This window comes from Bos javanicus, chromosome 21, assembly GCF_032452875.1.
Source record: "Bos javanicus breed banteng chromosome 21, ARS-OSU_banteng_1.0, whole genome shotgun sequence".
Taxonomy (NCBI): Eukaryota; Metazoa; Chordata; class Mammalia; order Artiodactyla; family Bovidae; genus Bos; species Bos javanicus.
In genome coordinates this window covers 67,204,559-67,218,376 of record NC_083888.1, presented here as the reverse complement: position 1 = coordinate 67,218,376, position 13,818 = coordinate 67,204,559, and the positions used below count along the sequence as shown (strand labels likewise).

Sequence of the window (13,818 nt, the reverse complement as noted above, 5' to 3'; positions counted from 1 at the left end):
AGCCACTGGACCACCAGGGAAGCGCCTTGTCCATCTTTTTAATTTCAGTCTTTCTAATAAGTGCATAGCAGCACCTCATCGTGGCCTTAATTTGCATCTCCTTAATGACTAATGACGTTGTGCATCTTTTTATATGGTTTTTGCCATCTGTGTGACTTCTTTGGTGAAGTGTCAGTTCAAATTTGTTGGCCTTTTAAAAAATTGTGGTGTTTGTTTTCTAAGTTTCAAGAGTTCTTTATATATTGTGAATAGAGTTCATTTTTATTTTACTTTTGTCCCTCTCCGGACTCAGCTTATTCTTTCACAGTGAAAACTTGAGTCTCTTCTCTGCTCTGAAAAGTTTTACTATTTCTTTGTCTCCCCTTTATTTTCCTCTTCTGAAAAGTCCTAGGAGATGACGGTGTAAAGACGCTTGGCTTTTCTCTCCTCTGCTCCATCGTCCCCTTGTTTAATGCAGGGGCCCTTCCTGGTTCCTGGGGCTTCGCTGGTAAGCAAATGAATACGCGGCCTGCCTTGTTCTTGTGGAGTGGTGAGGCAGAGTGAGTGACGCTGTGAACTGTTTCTTCTGTAAGCAGGTATCCTTGCCGTGGAGGAAACTGGAGCAGAGGGAGGGGGAGGGGAGGCTGCCCCAGGAGCTGGTGGTCAGGGCCGGTCTAACGAGTGGAGGAGGAGGCGTCTGGGAAGAGCTGCTGGTGGAGGGAACAGCTGTGCAGAGAGATGGGGGCCGGGGGCCAGAGCAGAGGGAGAAAAGGGGCTGCAGAAGATGTCTGGTCAGACAGGAGCAGGGTCAGGCCACAGGTGGGGTCAGTCTGGTTGCTGCATTGAAGGACAGACTCTGGGGGTGGGGGACCGGGAGGAAGGGCTTGGCCACTGTCTGGTGGAGGATGGGGTCAGCTCAGGAGGCATGAGGCCTGGCAGCTGGTCTCTTTGTTTTGCTTCCCTGATAGCTCAGTTGGTAAAGAATCTGCCTCCAATGCAGAAGACCCCGGTTCAATTCCTGGGTCAGGAAGATCCCCTGGAGAAAGGCTAGGCTACCCACTCCAGTATTCTTGGGCTTCCCTGGTGGCTCAGCTGGTAAAGAATCCACCTGCAATGTGGGTAGACTTGGGTTCAATCCCTGGGTTGGGACGATCCCCTGGAGAAGGGAAAGGGTACCCACACCAATATTCTGGCCTGGAGAATTCCATGGACTGTATATAGTCCCTGGGGTCTCAAAGAGACTGAGCGACTTTCACTTTCTGAGAAGCAAGGGGATTAAACGTTTTAACATGAGAATGTCTGTGGGAGGGAACATGAGGGGGTGGGCAGGCATGCAGGTCGGACCCCAGGGAAGGAGGGGAGACTGATGGCATCCTGTGAGCCCTGCAGCCTATGAGAGTTCCTGCCAGGCCATCAGAGGAGCTGGCTCCTAGAAGCAGGCCTGCTTTCTCCACCTTGCTGCTCTAGGTCCCTGGCTGGGAGGGGCTGCGGGGAGCATGAATTTCAGACTCAGCAGCTGGGACCCTGGGTTGATTACCATTCTTGGATCTGCAGGGTCCACACTCCCTTGCCCATGACTGGCCTGGACTGGGCCCCTCCCCTCCACCTCTGTGATCCCAGCTGCAGTGGTCCAGGGGAACAGTGGCCCTAACCAACGCATTCATTTGTCACCAGTTCCTGCTTGCTGCCTGATGTGTGTGTCCTTTGCTTGGAGGGTCAAGTCCCTGTTTGATGGGTATTGGGGTTAAAATGGAACGTGATTCTATTGCTACACAGAGGTCCCAGCAGAGAGAGAATGGAAAATCAGGTCAGGAGATCTAGGAAAGAATGTGGGTTAATTAAAATTTAAAACACAGATGTCTCTGCAGTGGTTCCGTGAGTCAGCGTGGAGCATGGGGAAGGAGGCCCAAGATGCGGCAACCGTGATGAGGTCCCGCCTGGGGGTCACGGCCACTGGCTGGTGCCCACACCGCTGTCCCCGCTGGGGAGGGCAGCCCGAGTTTGCTTTTAAGAAACATTTAAATTCATCCCTGTACGTCCTGGCCTGCCTGGGAAACATCCTAATTCAAGCTGAGAATCTGGGTCAGCTGTTTGTAAGAGCAGTGTTTGCTGGATGGAGCTAGCAGCTGGGACGGCGGGGGACTTCTTGGGGAGAAGGAGGGGCTGGACGGAGGAGGGATTCGCTCTTTGACCTCTGCTCTGTGACCTCTGCTCTGTGACCTCTGCTCTGTGCTGCGCTCTTGTTTCTCCTCTCCGGGCCTTGACCTGAGTGCTGCCTGGAAAGGTGATGCGGCATGGCTCCCTGAAAGGCTTCCCTGGGGACGGGGATGTGGTGGGAGCCACTGGTACCTGCAGCACAGGTGACGTAGCATCTGTGGCCTGGACACACACACACACACACACACACGCACACACGTACGCACACGCGCATACACACATGCATACACACACGCACGCGCACACACACACACACGCACGCACACGGTTTGCTGGGCCGGGTAGGGTTTCTCCACGATGGTTTTGGGTGAGGCAAGCCCCCATGCCTTCCTTTTCTGGGCTCCTGCCTTGATGGTCCCGTGCGGGTTTGAGCTCTTCTCTGGGTGGGGCCGTAGTCACATCTCCCAGACTCTGAGGGGTCCCAGGACTCTGTTTTCTTTGTCTTTTTTAAGATTCAATATCCATCTTATGGACTGAGTTGTGTCCATCCAAAATTGGCCGGTTGAAGTCCGAACCCCCAGTCTCCCAGAATGGGGCTGTATTTGGAGACGAGTCTTGACAGATGATGTCAGGTCAGGAAGAGGTCACTAGGGGGTCCTGATGGGCTACGACTGGTGTCCTTACAGGAAGAGGGGACGAGGACTCAGCTGCACAGAGGGGGGACCGTGGAGGTGGCAGAGAGAAGACGGGTGTCCCCAAGCCGGGAGAGAGGCCTCGGGAGAAACCAGCCTTGCTGACACCTTGGTCTTGAACTTTCCAGCCTCTGAGACTGGGAGAAAATTCTCTTGTTTAAGACCCCCAGTCTGGGGTGCTTTATGTCGGACCTAGAAAACACCGTCTGGTGTATTTGGGTAACTTAATAAACATTTGTGGAATAAGTATAGGTGGGAGCAAACTTTAAAAAAATCTTTTATTTATTTATTTTTGGCTGTGCTGGGTCTTCGCTGCTGTGGGGGCTCTTCTCTAGCTGCGGCGAGCAGGAGCTGCTCTGTACGCGTGTAGCGTGTCGATGTCTCATCGCGGTGTCATCTCTCGTTGCGGAGTACAGGCTCTAGGCATGCGGGCTCAGTGGTTGAGGCACGTGGGCTCTAGAGCTCGGGCTCAGTAGCTTAATTGCTCCATGGCATACGGAATCTTCCCGGACCAGGGATCGAAACTGTGTCCCAGGCACTGGCAGGTGGATTCCCATCCACCGGGCCACGAGGGAAGTCTGAAACGATTGACATGTAGCTAATGCAGTGTTGTGCTTCAGGTATACTGAATGACTTCACATTGCACACGCTGTGATCATCACGGTCAGTCTCGTAACCATCTGTCCCCACACAGAGTTATTACAATATCGTTGACCATATTCTTTATCCTGTGTGTTACATCCCGTGACTTATTTACTTCCTAACTGGAGGGTTCTGCCTCTCGATGCTCTTCTCCAAATTGCCTTCCTCCACCCTCCAGCAGCCAGCCGCTTGTTTTCTGGGTCTATGAGTCTGTTTTCATAAGGTGGGAGCCATCTTTAGTAAAATCACCAAATGAAGGGAAAGTTACTCAGTTGTGTCCAACTCTTTGGGACCCCATGGACTATACAGTCCATGGAATTCTCCAGGTCGGAGTACTGGAGTGGGTAGCCGTTCCCTCCTCCAGGGGTTCTTCCCAACCTAGGATTCGAACCCGGGTCTCCTGCATTGCAGGCGGATTCTTTACCAACTGCTGCTGCTGCTCCTGCTAAGTTGCTTCAGTCGTGTCCAACTCTGTGCGACCTCATAGACGTCAGCCCACCAGGCTCCCCCTAGGATTCTAGGATTCTCCAGGCAAGAACACTGGAGTGGGTTGCCATTTCCTTCTTCAATGCATGAAAGTGAAAAGTGAAAGTGAAGTCGCTCAGTCATGTCCGACTCTTAGCAACTGAGCCATCACCAAATCCTGGTGTTACTCTGCAGCAGAGGCAGGTGAGGCCCTGGGGAGGAACGGCCCATCCACAGCTGAACCGGATGTTCTGGCTGGAGCTCAAGTCCCAGGGCTCAAGTCCCAGGCTATGTCCCCCCAGGAGTTCTTTCTTTCTGAGTGAGGAAAGGAGGGGCCACGGTCCTTGCCCTCCGCACTTCCCACTGAGCTTGGGGGGAGGGGGGCTGCCCCAGGCAGTGGGGTCAGGGGTGTGGGTCACACCTGGGCCTGATGGTGTGTGTGCTTAGTCACTCAGTCATGTCCGACTCTTTTCGACTTCGTGGACTGTAACCCACCAGGCCCCTCTGTTCATGGGATTCTCTAGGCAAGAATACTGGAGTGGGTTGCCATTTCCTCTCCAGGGAATCTTCCCTACCCAGCGATTCGGCCCTCATCTCTTATGTCTCTTGCAATGGCAGGCGGGTTCTTTACCACTGCGCTGTCTGGGAAGAAGTCCTGGGCCTGATCACTTGAGCTCAGAGCCATGTCTCCTGTTGTCAGCCCCAAGGGCCCAGTGCTGAGCCCCGAGTGCTCTGGGTGATAATGGAGGTGGGTTTCTTTCCGTGGGTGTCTGTTGAAAGTGATGAACTTGCCGAGGGGCTCGGCCTTGGGCTCCATCTCTGTGTGCTCCCCCTTCTCCTTAAGGCAGAGAACTTGCCAGCAGTTCTCTAGGATGATGAGGGAAAAGTCAGAAGAGCACTGGGAAGACTCACTCACATGTCTGTAAGGTCTCTATGTCTCAAACTCTCATCACCGCTCCGCCACCCCCCGCCCTCCCCGCAGTGTAAGGCTGTTGACATTTAAGAAGGTGTCCAGCAGTGTAGCCCACACTTTGAACTTGACGGATCACTTGCTCGGGGGCCATGGACTTGCCCTGGTGTTCCTAGTGACCGGCTTGGACCCAGGCTCAGTCTCTGCCTTTGGTGGTGCTGGACACAGAGGCGGGAGCCTGGGCGAGGCCCTGGTCCGCTGGGCCTCAGTTGGTTTGAGCACGGGGTTTTTTCTGGCTGGGAGTGACAGCTGCGGGGTCAGGTCTGTAGTCGGAGTTAGGAGCTTTTCATCCTGGTGCTGGCGTGACTGCTTCCTGGTTAGTGTTGGCCCTGCTGGCCTTGTGTACAACCTGGGACAATGTACTAAGAGTTCTAGAGATGCAGTGAGAAGATTGGCTTGAATTTGGGAGCTCTAACGTGGCATTTGGGCTTCCCTGATAGCTCAGTTGGTAAAGAATCTGCTTGCAATGCAGGAGACCCTGGTTCAAATCCTGGGTTGGGAAGAACCCCTGGAGGAGAGAATGGCTACCCACCCCAGTATTCTTGGGCTTCCCTTGTGGCTCAGCTGGTAAAGAATCTGCTTGGAATGTGGGTTTGATCCGTGGGTTGGGAAGATCCCCTTGAGAAAGGGAAGGCTACCCACTCCAGTATTCTGGCCTGGAGAATTCCATGGACTAAGTCCATGGAGTCGCCAAGAGTCAGACACGACTGAGCAACTTTGACTTTGATTTTCACTTTCAAGGTGGCATTTAGGGTGTCAGTGATTCTCCCCCTGCTGCCTGGATGTCAGGACCCCCATTCCTCCACCCCTCCCTAGACGGCTCAACCCTGCATCTTCCCCTACTTCCCCCTCCCCTTATACCAGCCTGATCTGCCCGTCCTGGGCACTCTGTGCCTGGGCTCCTGTCCACGGCTGAGCTCAGCCTTGCCCCTCCCGCCACCCCAGGCTGTCCTGGGGCTCAGCAGAGGGCCCAGGGCCTGGGCTGATGCCTGGTGGGAGAGGGCTGGTTGACCTGAAGTACCAGAACAATGAGCTAACACCGGGGTACTTGCTGCTAGATGCATGCTTTGGGGTAAAACTCTTCGAACCCTACTGTAAAAAGGCTCCTCTACCTGGGCCTGCAGAAAGTGAACTTTTGGCTTACAAATGTGTATCCAGAGGGAGAGAAGCTTAACTGACTTTCAAAGTAAACTTTGGAGCTTTTTACTGAAGTATTGAAGAAAACAACAGAAGGGGAAAAGCTAGAGATCTCTTCAGAAAAATTGGAGATCTCAAGGGAACATTTCACCCAAAGATGGGCACAATAAAGAACAGAAATGGTAGAGACTTAGTAGATGCTGAAGAGATCAAGAAGAGATGGAAAGAATACATGGAAGAATTGTACAAAAAAGATCTTAATGAACTGGATAACTATGATGGTGTGGTCAGTCATCCAGAGCCAGACATCCTGGAGAGCAAAGTCAAGTGGGCTTTAGGAAATACTTCTTTTAATAAAGCTAGTGGATGCAATGGAATTCCAGTAGAACTATTCAAAACCCTAAAGGACGATGCCATCAGAGTGCTGTGTTCAATATGTCAGCAAATCTGGAAGATGCAGCAGTAGCCACAGGACTGGAAAAGGTCAATCCTCATCCCAGTTCCTAAGAAGGATAGTGCCAAAGAATGTGCTAACCATCGGACAATTGCAATCACCTCCCATGCTAATAAGGCCGTGCTTAAAATCCTGCATGCTAGGCTTCAGCATTATGCGAACCAAGAACTTTCAGATGTCCAAGCTGGGTTTAGAAAAGAAAGAGGAAACAGAGATGAAATTTCTAACATTCTCTAGATCATAGAGAAAGCAGAGGAATTCCAGAAAAACATCTACCTCTGTTTCATCGACTACACCAAAGCCTTTGACTGTGTGGATCATAATAAACTGTAGAAAGCTCTTAAAGAAATGGGAATACCAGTCCATCTTACCTGTCTCCTGAGAAACCTGTATGCGGGTCAAGAAACAACAGTTAGAACCCTGTATGGAACTGGTTCAAGATTGAGAAAGGAGTACAACAGGGCTGTTTGCTGTCACCCCGTTTATTTAACCTATACACTGAGCACATCATGAGAAATGCCGGGCTGGATGAGTTACAAGCTGGAATCAAGACAGGTGGGAGAAACATCAACAACCTCAGATATGCGAATGATACCACTCTAATGGCTGAGAGTGAAAAGGAATTAAAGAGTCTCTTGATGAGGGTGAAGGAGGTGAAAGAGTCAGCTTAAATATTTAAAAAACTAAGATCATTGCATCCAGCCCCATTACTTCATGGCAAACAGAAGGGCAAAACGTGGAAGCAGTGACAGATTTCCTCTTCTTGGGCTCTAAAATCACTGTGGATGGTGACTGCAGCCATGAATTCATAAGACGATTGCTTCTTGGCAGGAAAGCGATGACGATCCTAGACAGTGTGTTGAGAAACAGAGACATTACTCTACGAACAACAGTTTGTACAGTCAAGACTATGCTTTTCCAAGTGGTCACGTACGATTGTGAGAGTTGGACCGTAAAGAAGGCAGAACACCAGAGGATTGATGCCTTTGGACTACAGTGCTGGAGAAGACTCCTGAAAGTCCCTTGGAGAGCAAGGAGATCAAGCCAGTCAATCTTAAGGGGAATCAACTCTGAGTAAGTCGTTGGAAGGACTGATGCTGAAGCTGAAGCTGCAGTATTTTGGTCATCTGATGAGAACAGCCAACTCACTGGAAAGTCCCTGATGCCGGGAAAGGCTGAGGGCAGAAGGAGAAGAGGGTGTCAGAGGATGAGATGGCTGGATGGCATCACTGATGCAATGGAATGAACTTGGGCAAACTCCGGGAGACTGTGGGGGCAGGGAGGCCTGGCGTGCTGCAGTCCACGGGGTTGCAAAGAGTCAGACATGACTGGGTGACTGACCAACAACAAAACCATAGCATGATCTACATGCAGAATGTATGGCCCACTGACTGTTCACACACTGACCCCTGTGGGAACCAGTGCCCGGATCACGAAACAGAACCTTACACCTGCACTTTGAAACCGCGCTCTTGACCAGCTCTGTCACCCCAAAGGTGATATCCCGAGGTGTTTGGAAGGCTGGTTTTCTCTAACCGTAAAGATGGCTGGGCTGTGCCTGAAGCAGACCAGTCCTCCGCCTCTCCAGCTGTGAGCGTGCCTCCCTGTCCTTCCCACTCAGCGCCACTGCTCCCCAAGGTGCTCATCTTCTTCAGAAGGGAGCCGGCAATGCTTTATCTGGAATGAATTATTTTCTGCTGAGATTCAGGAGGCGGACAAGTGGTCACTGATAAGAGGTTGTTACGGACGGGTTTGTAAAGAGGGTAACACTTGCCCCCTCTAGGACATGGCTTGGTTTGTGGGTGTGTATATGTGTGTCCATCTGTCTCTTTCTCTCTCCAGCACCTTCATCAGCACAGCGAGTGATGCAAAGAAGATACTTCTGTGCCAGGACCGAAGACCCACCGTATTGCTAGGTAATGCTTTGTTCACTACTAAATTGAAGTGTTTGAAGCATTTAAATATGTAGTTTTAAAAGTTTAAGAGTTTTTACTTAAACTGGTTTGTCAGGAAGACTGAACATCAAAGAAGGCCCCTGGTAAATGACTGTTAAAATTGACTGGATTTATAAAGGGGCTTCCCTGGTGGTTCAGACAGTAAAGAATCTGCCTGCAATGCAGGAGACCTGGGTTCGATCCCTGGCTTGGGAAAACACCCTGAAGGAGGGCATGGCAACCCACTCTAGTATTCTTCTAGAGAATCCCTATGGACAGAGGAGCCTGGCAGGCTACAGCCCGTGGGGTCCCAAAGAGTTGGACACGACTGAGTGACTAAGCACAGAACATAGGGTTTATAAACATAAAAGATTTTTAAGTTGGACGTCAATGCTTAAGGAAAAACTATGTTTTTAAATGTAGTATTTCAATAAATGGAATTTAATTAATTTATTGAAAAACTTTATTTAAAAAACAAAGTGACTGCTACTAGTTGTTTCTGCACACAAAAGTCATCTTTAAATAAACTCCAGAGTGCGCATGGCCACAGTGGCCGGTGTGGGGTTGAGTCAGTCATGAGACCTGGAGCTGTGGACCCGCGGGTGGCCCGGCAAGCCGGCGACAGAGTGGCGGGTGCGGGGTTCAGGAGGCCTGGGCATGCCGCTGCCACCCCCACCCGCAGCCAGCCACACGCTGTGGGCATGCCCTGGCTCTGCACTGTTTCCGATGGCATCCGCCTCTGCGACCGTGGCAAAGCACAAGCAGATCCTGTCAAATTCAAAGGCCCCTTCACAGATGGAGTCACTACAAATCTCACATCGAAAAATCCATCAGATCGAAAGGTGTGTTTCAAAGTGAAGACGACAGCACCTCGTGGGTACTGTGTGAGGCCCAACAGGGGAATCGCTGACCCAGGGTGGACAGTGACCCCAGTGAGACGAGTAAACACAGGTTTACGGTACAGGCGATCTTTGCTCCACCAAGCGTTTCAGACATGGAAGCCGTGTGGAAAGAGGCAAAACCCCATGAAGGAATGGGTTCTCAGTTGAGATGTGTATTTGAGATGCCCAGCGCAAATGATAAATAGAAGGACATAGAACCCAGCAAAGCCGCTCCTCTGAGCGCTGTGAAGCTGGACGACCCCTGCCAAAGCCCCACTGTGTTTCCCTCAACAAGACGGAGACGAGGAAGCTCAAGGAACAGTGCAGGAGGCTCCAAGGGAGAGCTGGAAGAGGAAAACCAGCCCCCGAGGGAGGAGACTCAGGCTCTGGAAGGTAGCACATCCGGAGAAACCTGGATCCACCTGGGGCCTCCAGAGAGAATGTCACCAGTACCCCGCCTTTACTTCTTGCTGTCACTGCAGCCATCGTCACTGGATTCTTTATAGGGACATTCAGCTTGAAGAGCGAAGCACACAGAGTGCTATCTCTTTGTTTCCTTTTGACCAGAAAAGATTCATCGCAAAGACTGAAGCTGAAACTCCAATCCTTTGGCCACCCGATGCGAAGAGCTGACTCATTGGAAGAGACCCTGATGCTGGGAAAGACTGAAGGCAGGAGGAGAAGGGGACGACAGAGGATGAGATGGTTGGATGGCATCACCGACTCGGTGGACATGAGTTTGAGCAAATTCTGGTAGATCGTGGAGGACTGGGGAGGCTGGTATGCTGCAGTCCATGTGGCTGCCAAGAATCGGATGCAACTGAGCAACTGAACAACTGTGTTACTGGTAATGTGGTCCACAGTGACCACGCTTTGTGTGTACAGCGTCCTGCAGGCCTCGCCAGCCGCGGCCTCATGGTTAGAAAGAGACACAGAGGAGCAGAGCTCTGGCCCCCAGAAGTGCCAGCCGCGGCCTCATGGTTAGAAAGAGACATGGAAGAGCAGAGCTCTGGCCCCCAGAAGCGCCACTGTCACCAGACAATCCCTACGGGGTGTGGTTGCACATTCAGTCCTTTATGAAATTCACAAAGAAAGAATTGTTCTTTCTTTGTGGTTTTAATAAGAGTTCAAGAATTGTCCAGAGTCTTGCAAATGTTATTTTAATGATCCCTTTGAATTTTATCTGTTGCTGTTAACTCTTGAAATATGATCTATTTAGATTGCTAATCCCACTCATTCAGGAAATGCCAGGAGGTGTTCTGTGGGGGAATGGTGCCTTGTACAGTGTAAGTTTTCTCCTTCACCTTTGCTGATATCAAGGCAGGATTTTTTTTTATCCCTTGTAAAACAGTTGTTGACTGAGTTTTTCATTTTTCCAATCCAGCCCCGTGGTATTTAACACAAAAATAATAAAACTGTTAACAGATTCTTGCTTGATTAAAAAAAAACCACAAACCTTTTACTGCAGCAAGTGCAGGCCTTTGCTGGGGTGGGGTGGGCGGAGGGGAGGAGAGTGTGACAGCCGGGAGGGGTGGTGCCCGCGGGCTTCGGATCTAGTTCCTGCACTTAACTTGGTTTCCCATAATGAAAGAAGTGCTGTGGTCCTGTCACCTAAGGGGCCTGAGACTCACTAGTAACATCAGGTTAGGGGATTGTGACCAGCATTTTAAAGGGTTGTCAGGAAATACAGGACCTCCGTTAAATCTGAATTTCAGACAATGAAGGCATTGTTTTCAGTATAAATATACCCGCAGTGTTATACAGGGCTTACACATACTAATCAAAAGTCTTTGTTATCTTAAGGTCATATTTAACTGGGAGTCCCTTATTTTTGTGGCTAAATCTGGCAACCCTAAGTGGTGTAGAAATGAAAGCCTCAGAAAGGGCCTCACAGTGTGGGAGTAGATGTTACTTCAGGTGTCTGTGTGGGTGTGCACAGGGTCACACCTGAGATGCGTCTCTTACTGTGGACTGGGGTGTGAAAGCTATTGTCTCCGGTGGCCGTGTTGGTGTCAGAGAACCAGAGAGGTAACAGCGCCTGGTGATAATAAGGGCACTGCTGCTGCTGTAATAATCAGTGTTGCCCCATTCTCTGCCCTCCTCCACATTTTTGTTTTGGAGAACATTTCTCTCTTAAAAAAATTTTTTTTTAACTCGGCTGCACCAGGTCTTAGTTTTGGCATGTGGGACCTTTTTTTTTTTTTTTTAAGTTGTGGCATGCGAATTTAGTCGCAGCATGCAGGATCCAGTTCCCTGATCAGGGATGGGAACCCTGGCCCCCCAGCACTGAAAGCTCGGAGTCTTAGCCACTGGACTACCAAAGAAGCCCCATGGAGAGGATTTTTCTTGAAAGAACTCTAAGCTTTCAAATGTTTACTGCAATAGTACTCCGAAAGTAGCCCCTGTTGATCAGACTCTCAGCTCTCCTTGGAAGAAAAGAGACCAGTTCCACGCTCTGGGCTCACCCGGGAGCAGACGCCCCCAGGTGGGCAATGCGCCCTTCCCGTGGAACACCTGCACGCAGCACCACGAGGAGCGACTCAGCCCGTCAGGCGCCGGCACCGCGGTGACGCGCTTCCGGTCGGTCCCGCCAGCGCCCCGGGGCGTGCCCTCTGCTCACCCGGAAGCTACGGCCCGGGGGAAAGAAGCCCTCTGGCGTCGGGACCCGCCCGGTGAGCGTGGGCCGAGGGTGCCAGACCTGCGGGCACTCCAGGTGCCGCTGCGGGACGGTCCGCCCCAGGGCAGGGCGGCTGGGACCGGGTTAGAAGCGAGCGAAAGGCCGCGTAGCCGAGAGGAGGCGCCCGGGGCAGCCCCGCGCCGCCGCCCCTGCAGCCGCGCCCCCTTCTCCTGGCGCACCTGCTTCCCGCTGCTGCTGGCGCTGTTCTCCCCTCAACGGATCGCCTCGCCGCGCGGAGCAGAGGGAAGAGCAAAGAGCCCACGAGGAAACCGGAGCTCCAGTCTAGACGGAAAACCTTCAGAATGCACTGCAGTCTTCGCCGAGTTAAAGAGAAGCTTGCTGAATTTACTTTACCCTCGTTTGCTGTTACTCAGACGTGTAACCATGAACGTGGATTATTGAGTCATCTGGTAGCAAGTCTCATGTTTACACTTACCACTTGCTTCACTTTGTCATTTCTCCTTTTCTCACTTAATTGGCTTGAATAAATCCTCCGTGTGTGTGCGCGCGCGCGCGTGCGCACACGCACATGCTTGTGTCACTGATTGCAACCTTTGCATATAGTGGTTTTTGTTTTTTGTTTGGTCTTAATTTTGAAATCTGGTGAGTTGAGTTTTTTCTAATTTTCTGCTAAAATAGTTTCCAGATTTGATTCAGGTGACCAAATAACCAACAACATCAATATTGTGTTTGATTTGTTTAACCCTGTTGAGATAACTAGTGGCCCAGCTACTCAACACTGCTGGAAGGGGCACCTCCTTGAGATATTTGGGTGTTTTGTTCTGGGAGGAGGCCTTTCCCTCATTCCAGATCTGGGCTCCCAGCCTCCACACCCCAACCCTGCGCCCGCATCTGCTCTGCTGCTGGGCTTCTGGGAGCAGAGGCTGGGTGAAAGTCTGGGCCTGGAGGAGAGGCGGTGGGCTTCGGGGGGTGGGGGGAGGTGGGGGTCAGTCAGGGTGCATTCACACTCTGACAGGGGTGGGGAGCGGGTGCTGGAGTGACTGCCCACCCAGTGGTGCCACCCTGGGGGCCACAGCCTGGGCCCATGTGGGCCCTCAGGTGGGCTCCTCTGCAGACATGAGGGTGGATGAAGGCTGGAGCGTCCACCCCCACCCTCTGTGTGCATGTTCTTTAGGGTCTGAGGACGGACAGGGGTGTTTCCTGGAGCCTCAGCCTCCTGCCATGCGAGCCGAGCCGCATTCCTCAGAGTCCGTTCTTACCTGGGCTGAGCAGACTGACCCCGGGCACCCGAGGTAACCTGGGCTTACCCTGTGTTTCCCACCTGTGCCCACCCTCCACTGTCCACGGCCTTGCCTCCACTGGGCCCTACTCACCTGGCTGGGTGCTGCCCTGCTCACAAGACGCCCACCTGCCTCAGGCAGCAGGCCCAGGCAGGGTTGGGGCCGGACAGTCAGGTTTTGGAAACAAAAGTGGGTGTCAAGATGAACCTTGAGATCTGACAGTTCTTTGGCAGGCCTGTTGTACAGTTTTATGTTTCATGAGAATTTAGGATGTGGGAAAGATGATCCCAACATGGTTCCATCTTTCCCTTTCCTGAAGAGGCCCATCTCTGTGTCCTGCTGGCTGTTGTAACTGAGTGGACCCCACAGGCCTTCCCTGGACAGACCCCTCCCCCAGGCCCTCTGCTTTAGCTCCTCTCTGAAGTACCCAGATAATAGTATCTGATGCACATTTCCTAAGTTGTTTTACAGGTGCTAAAATCACCCCCAATGGGCGAAATTAACTATTAATACTTGATGACCATGAGCACATAGCCCCTAGACGTCCTGGAGCCTGAGGATTGATAATGTTAACCCCTGTGACATCACC

The 13,818-nt window shown here is 51.7% G+C and overlaps 1 pseudogene; it reads left to right on the top strand.

The window, feature by feature from the left end:
- Positions 1 to 8,073: 8,073 nt before the first annotated feature.
- On the top strand, positions 8,074 to 10,270 carry LOC133234635 (vesicle-associated membrane protein-associated protein A-like; annotated as a pseudogene).
- Positions 10,271 to 13,818: the final 3,548 nt, after the last annotated feature.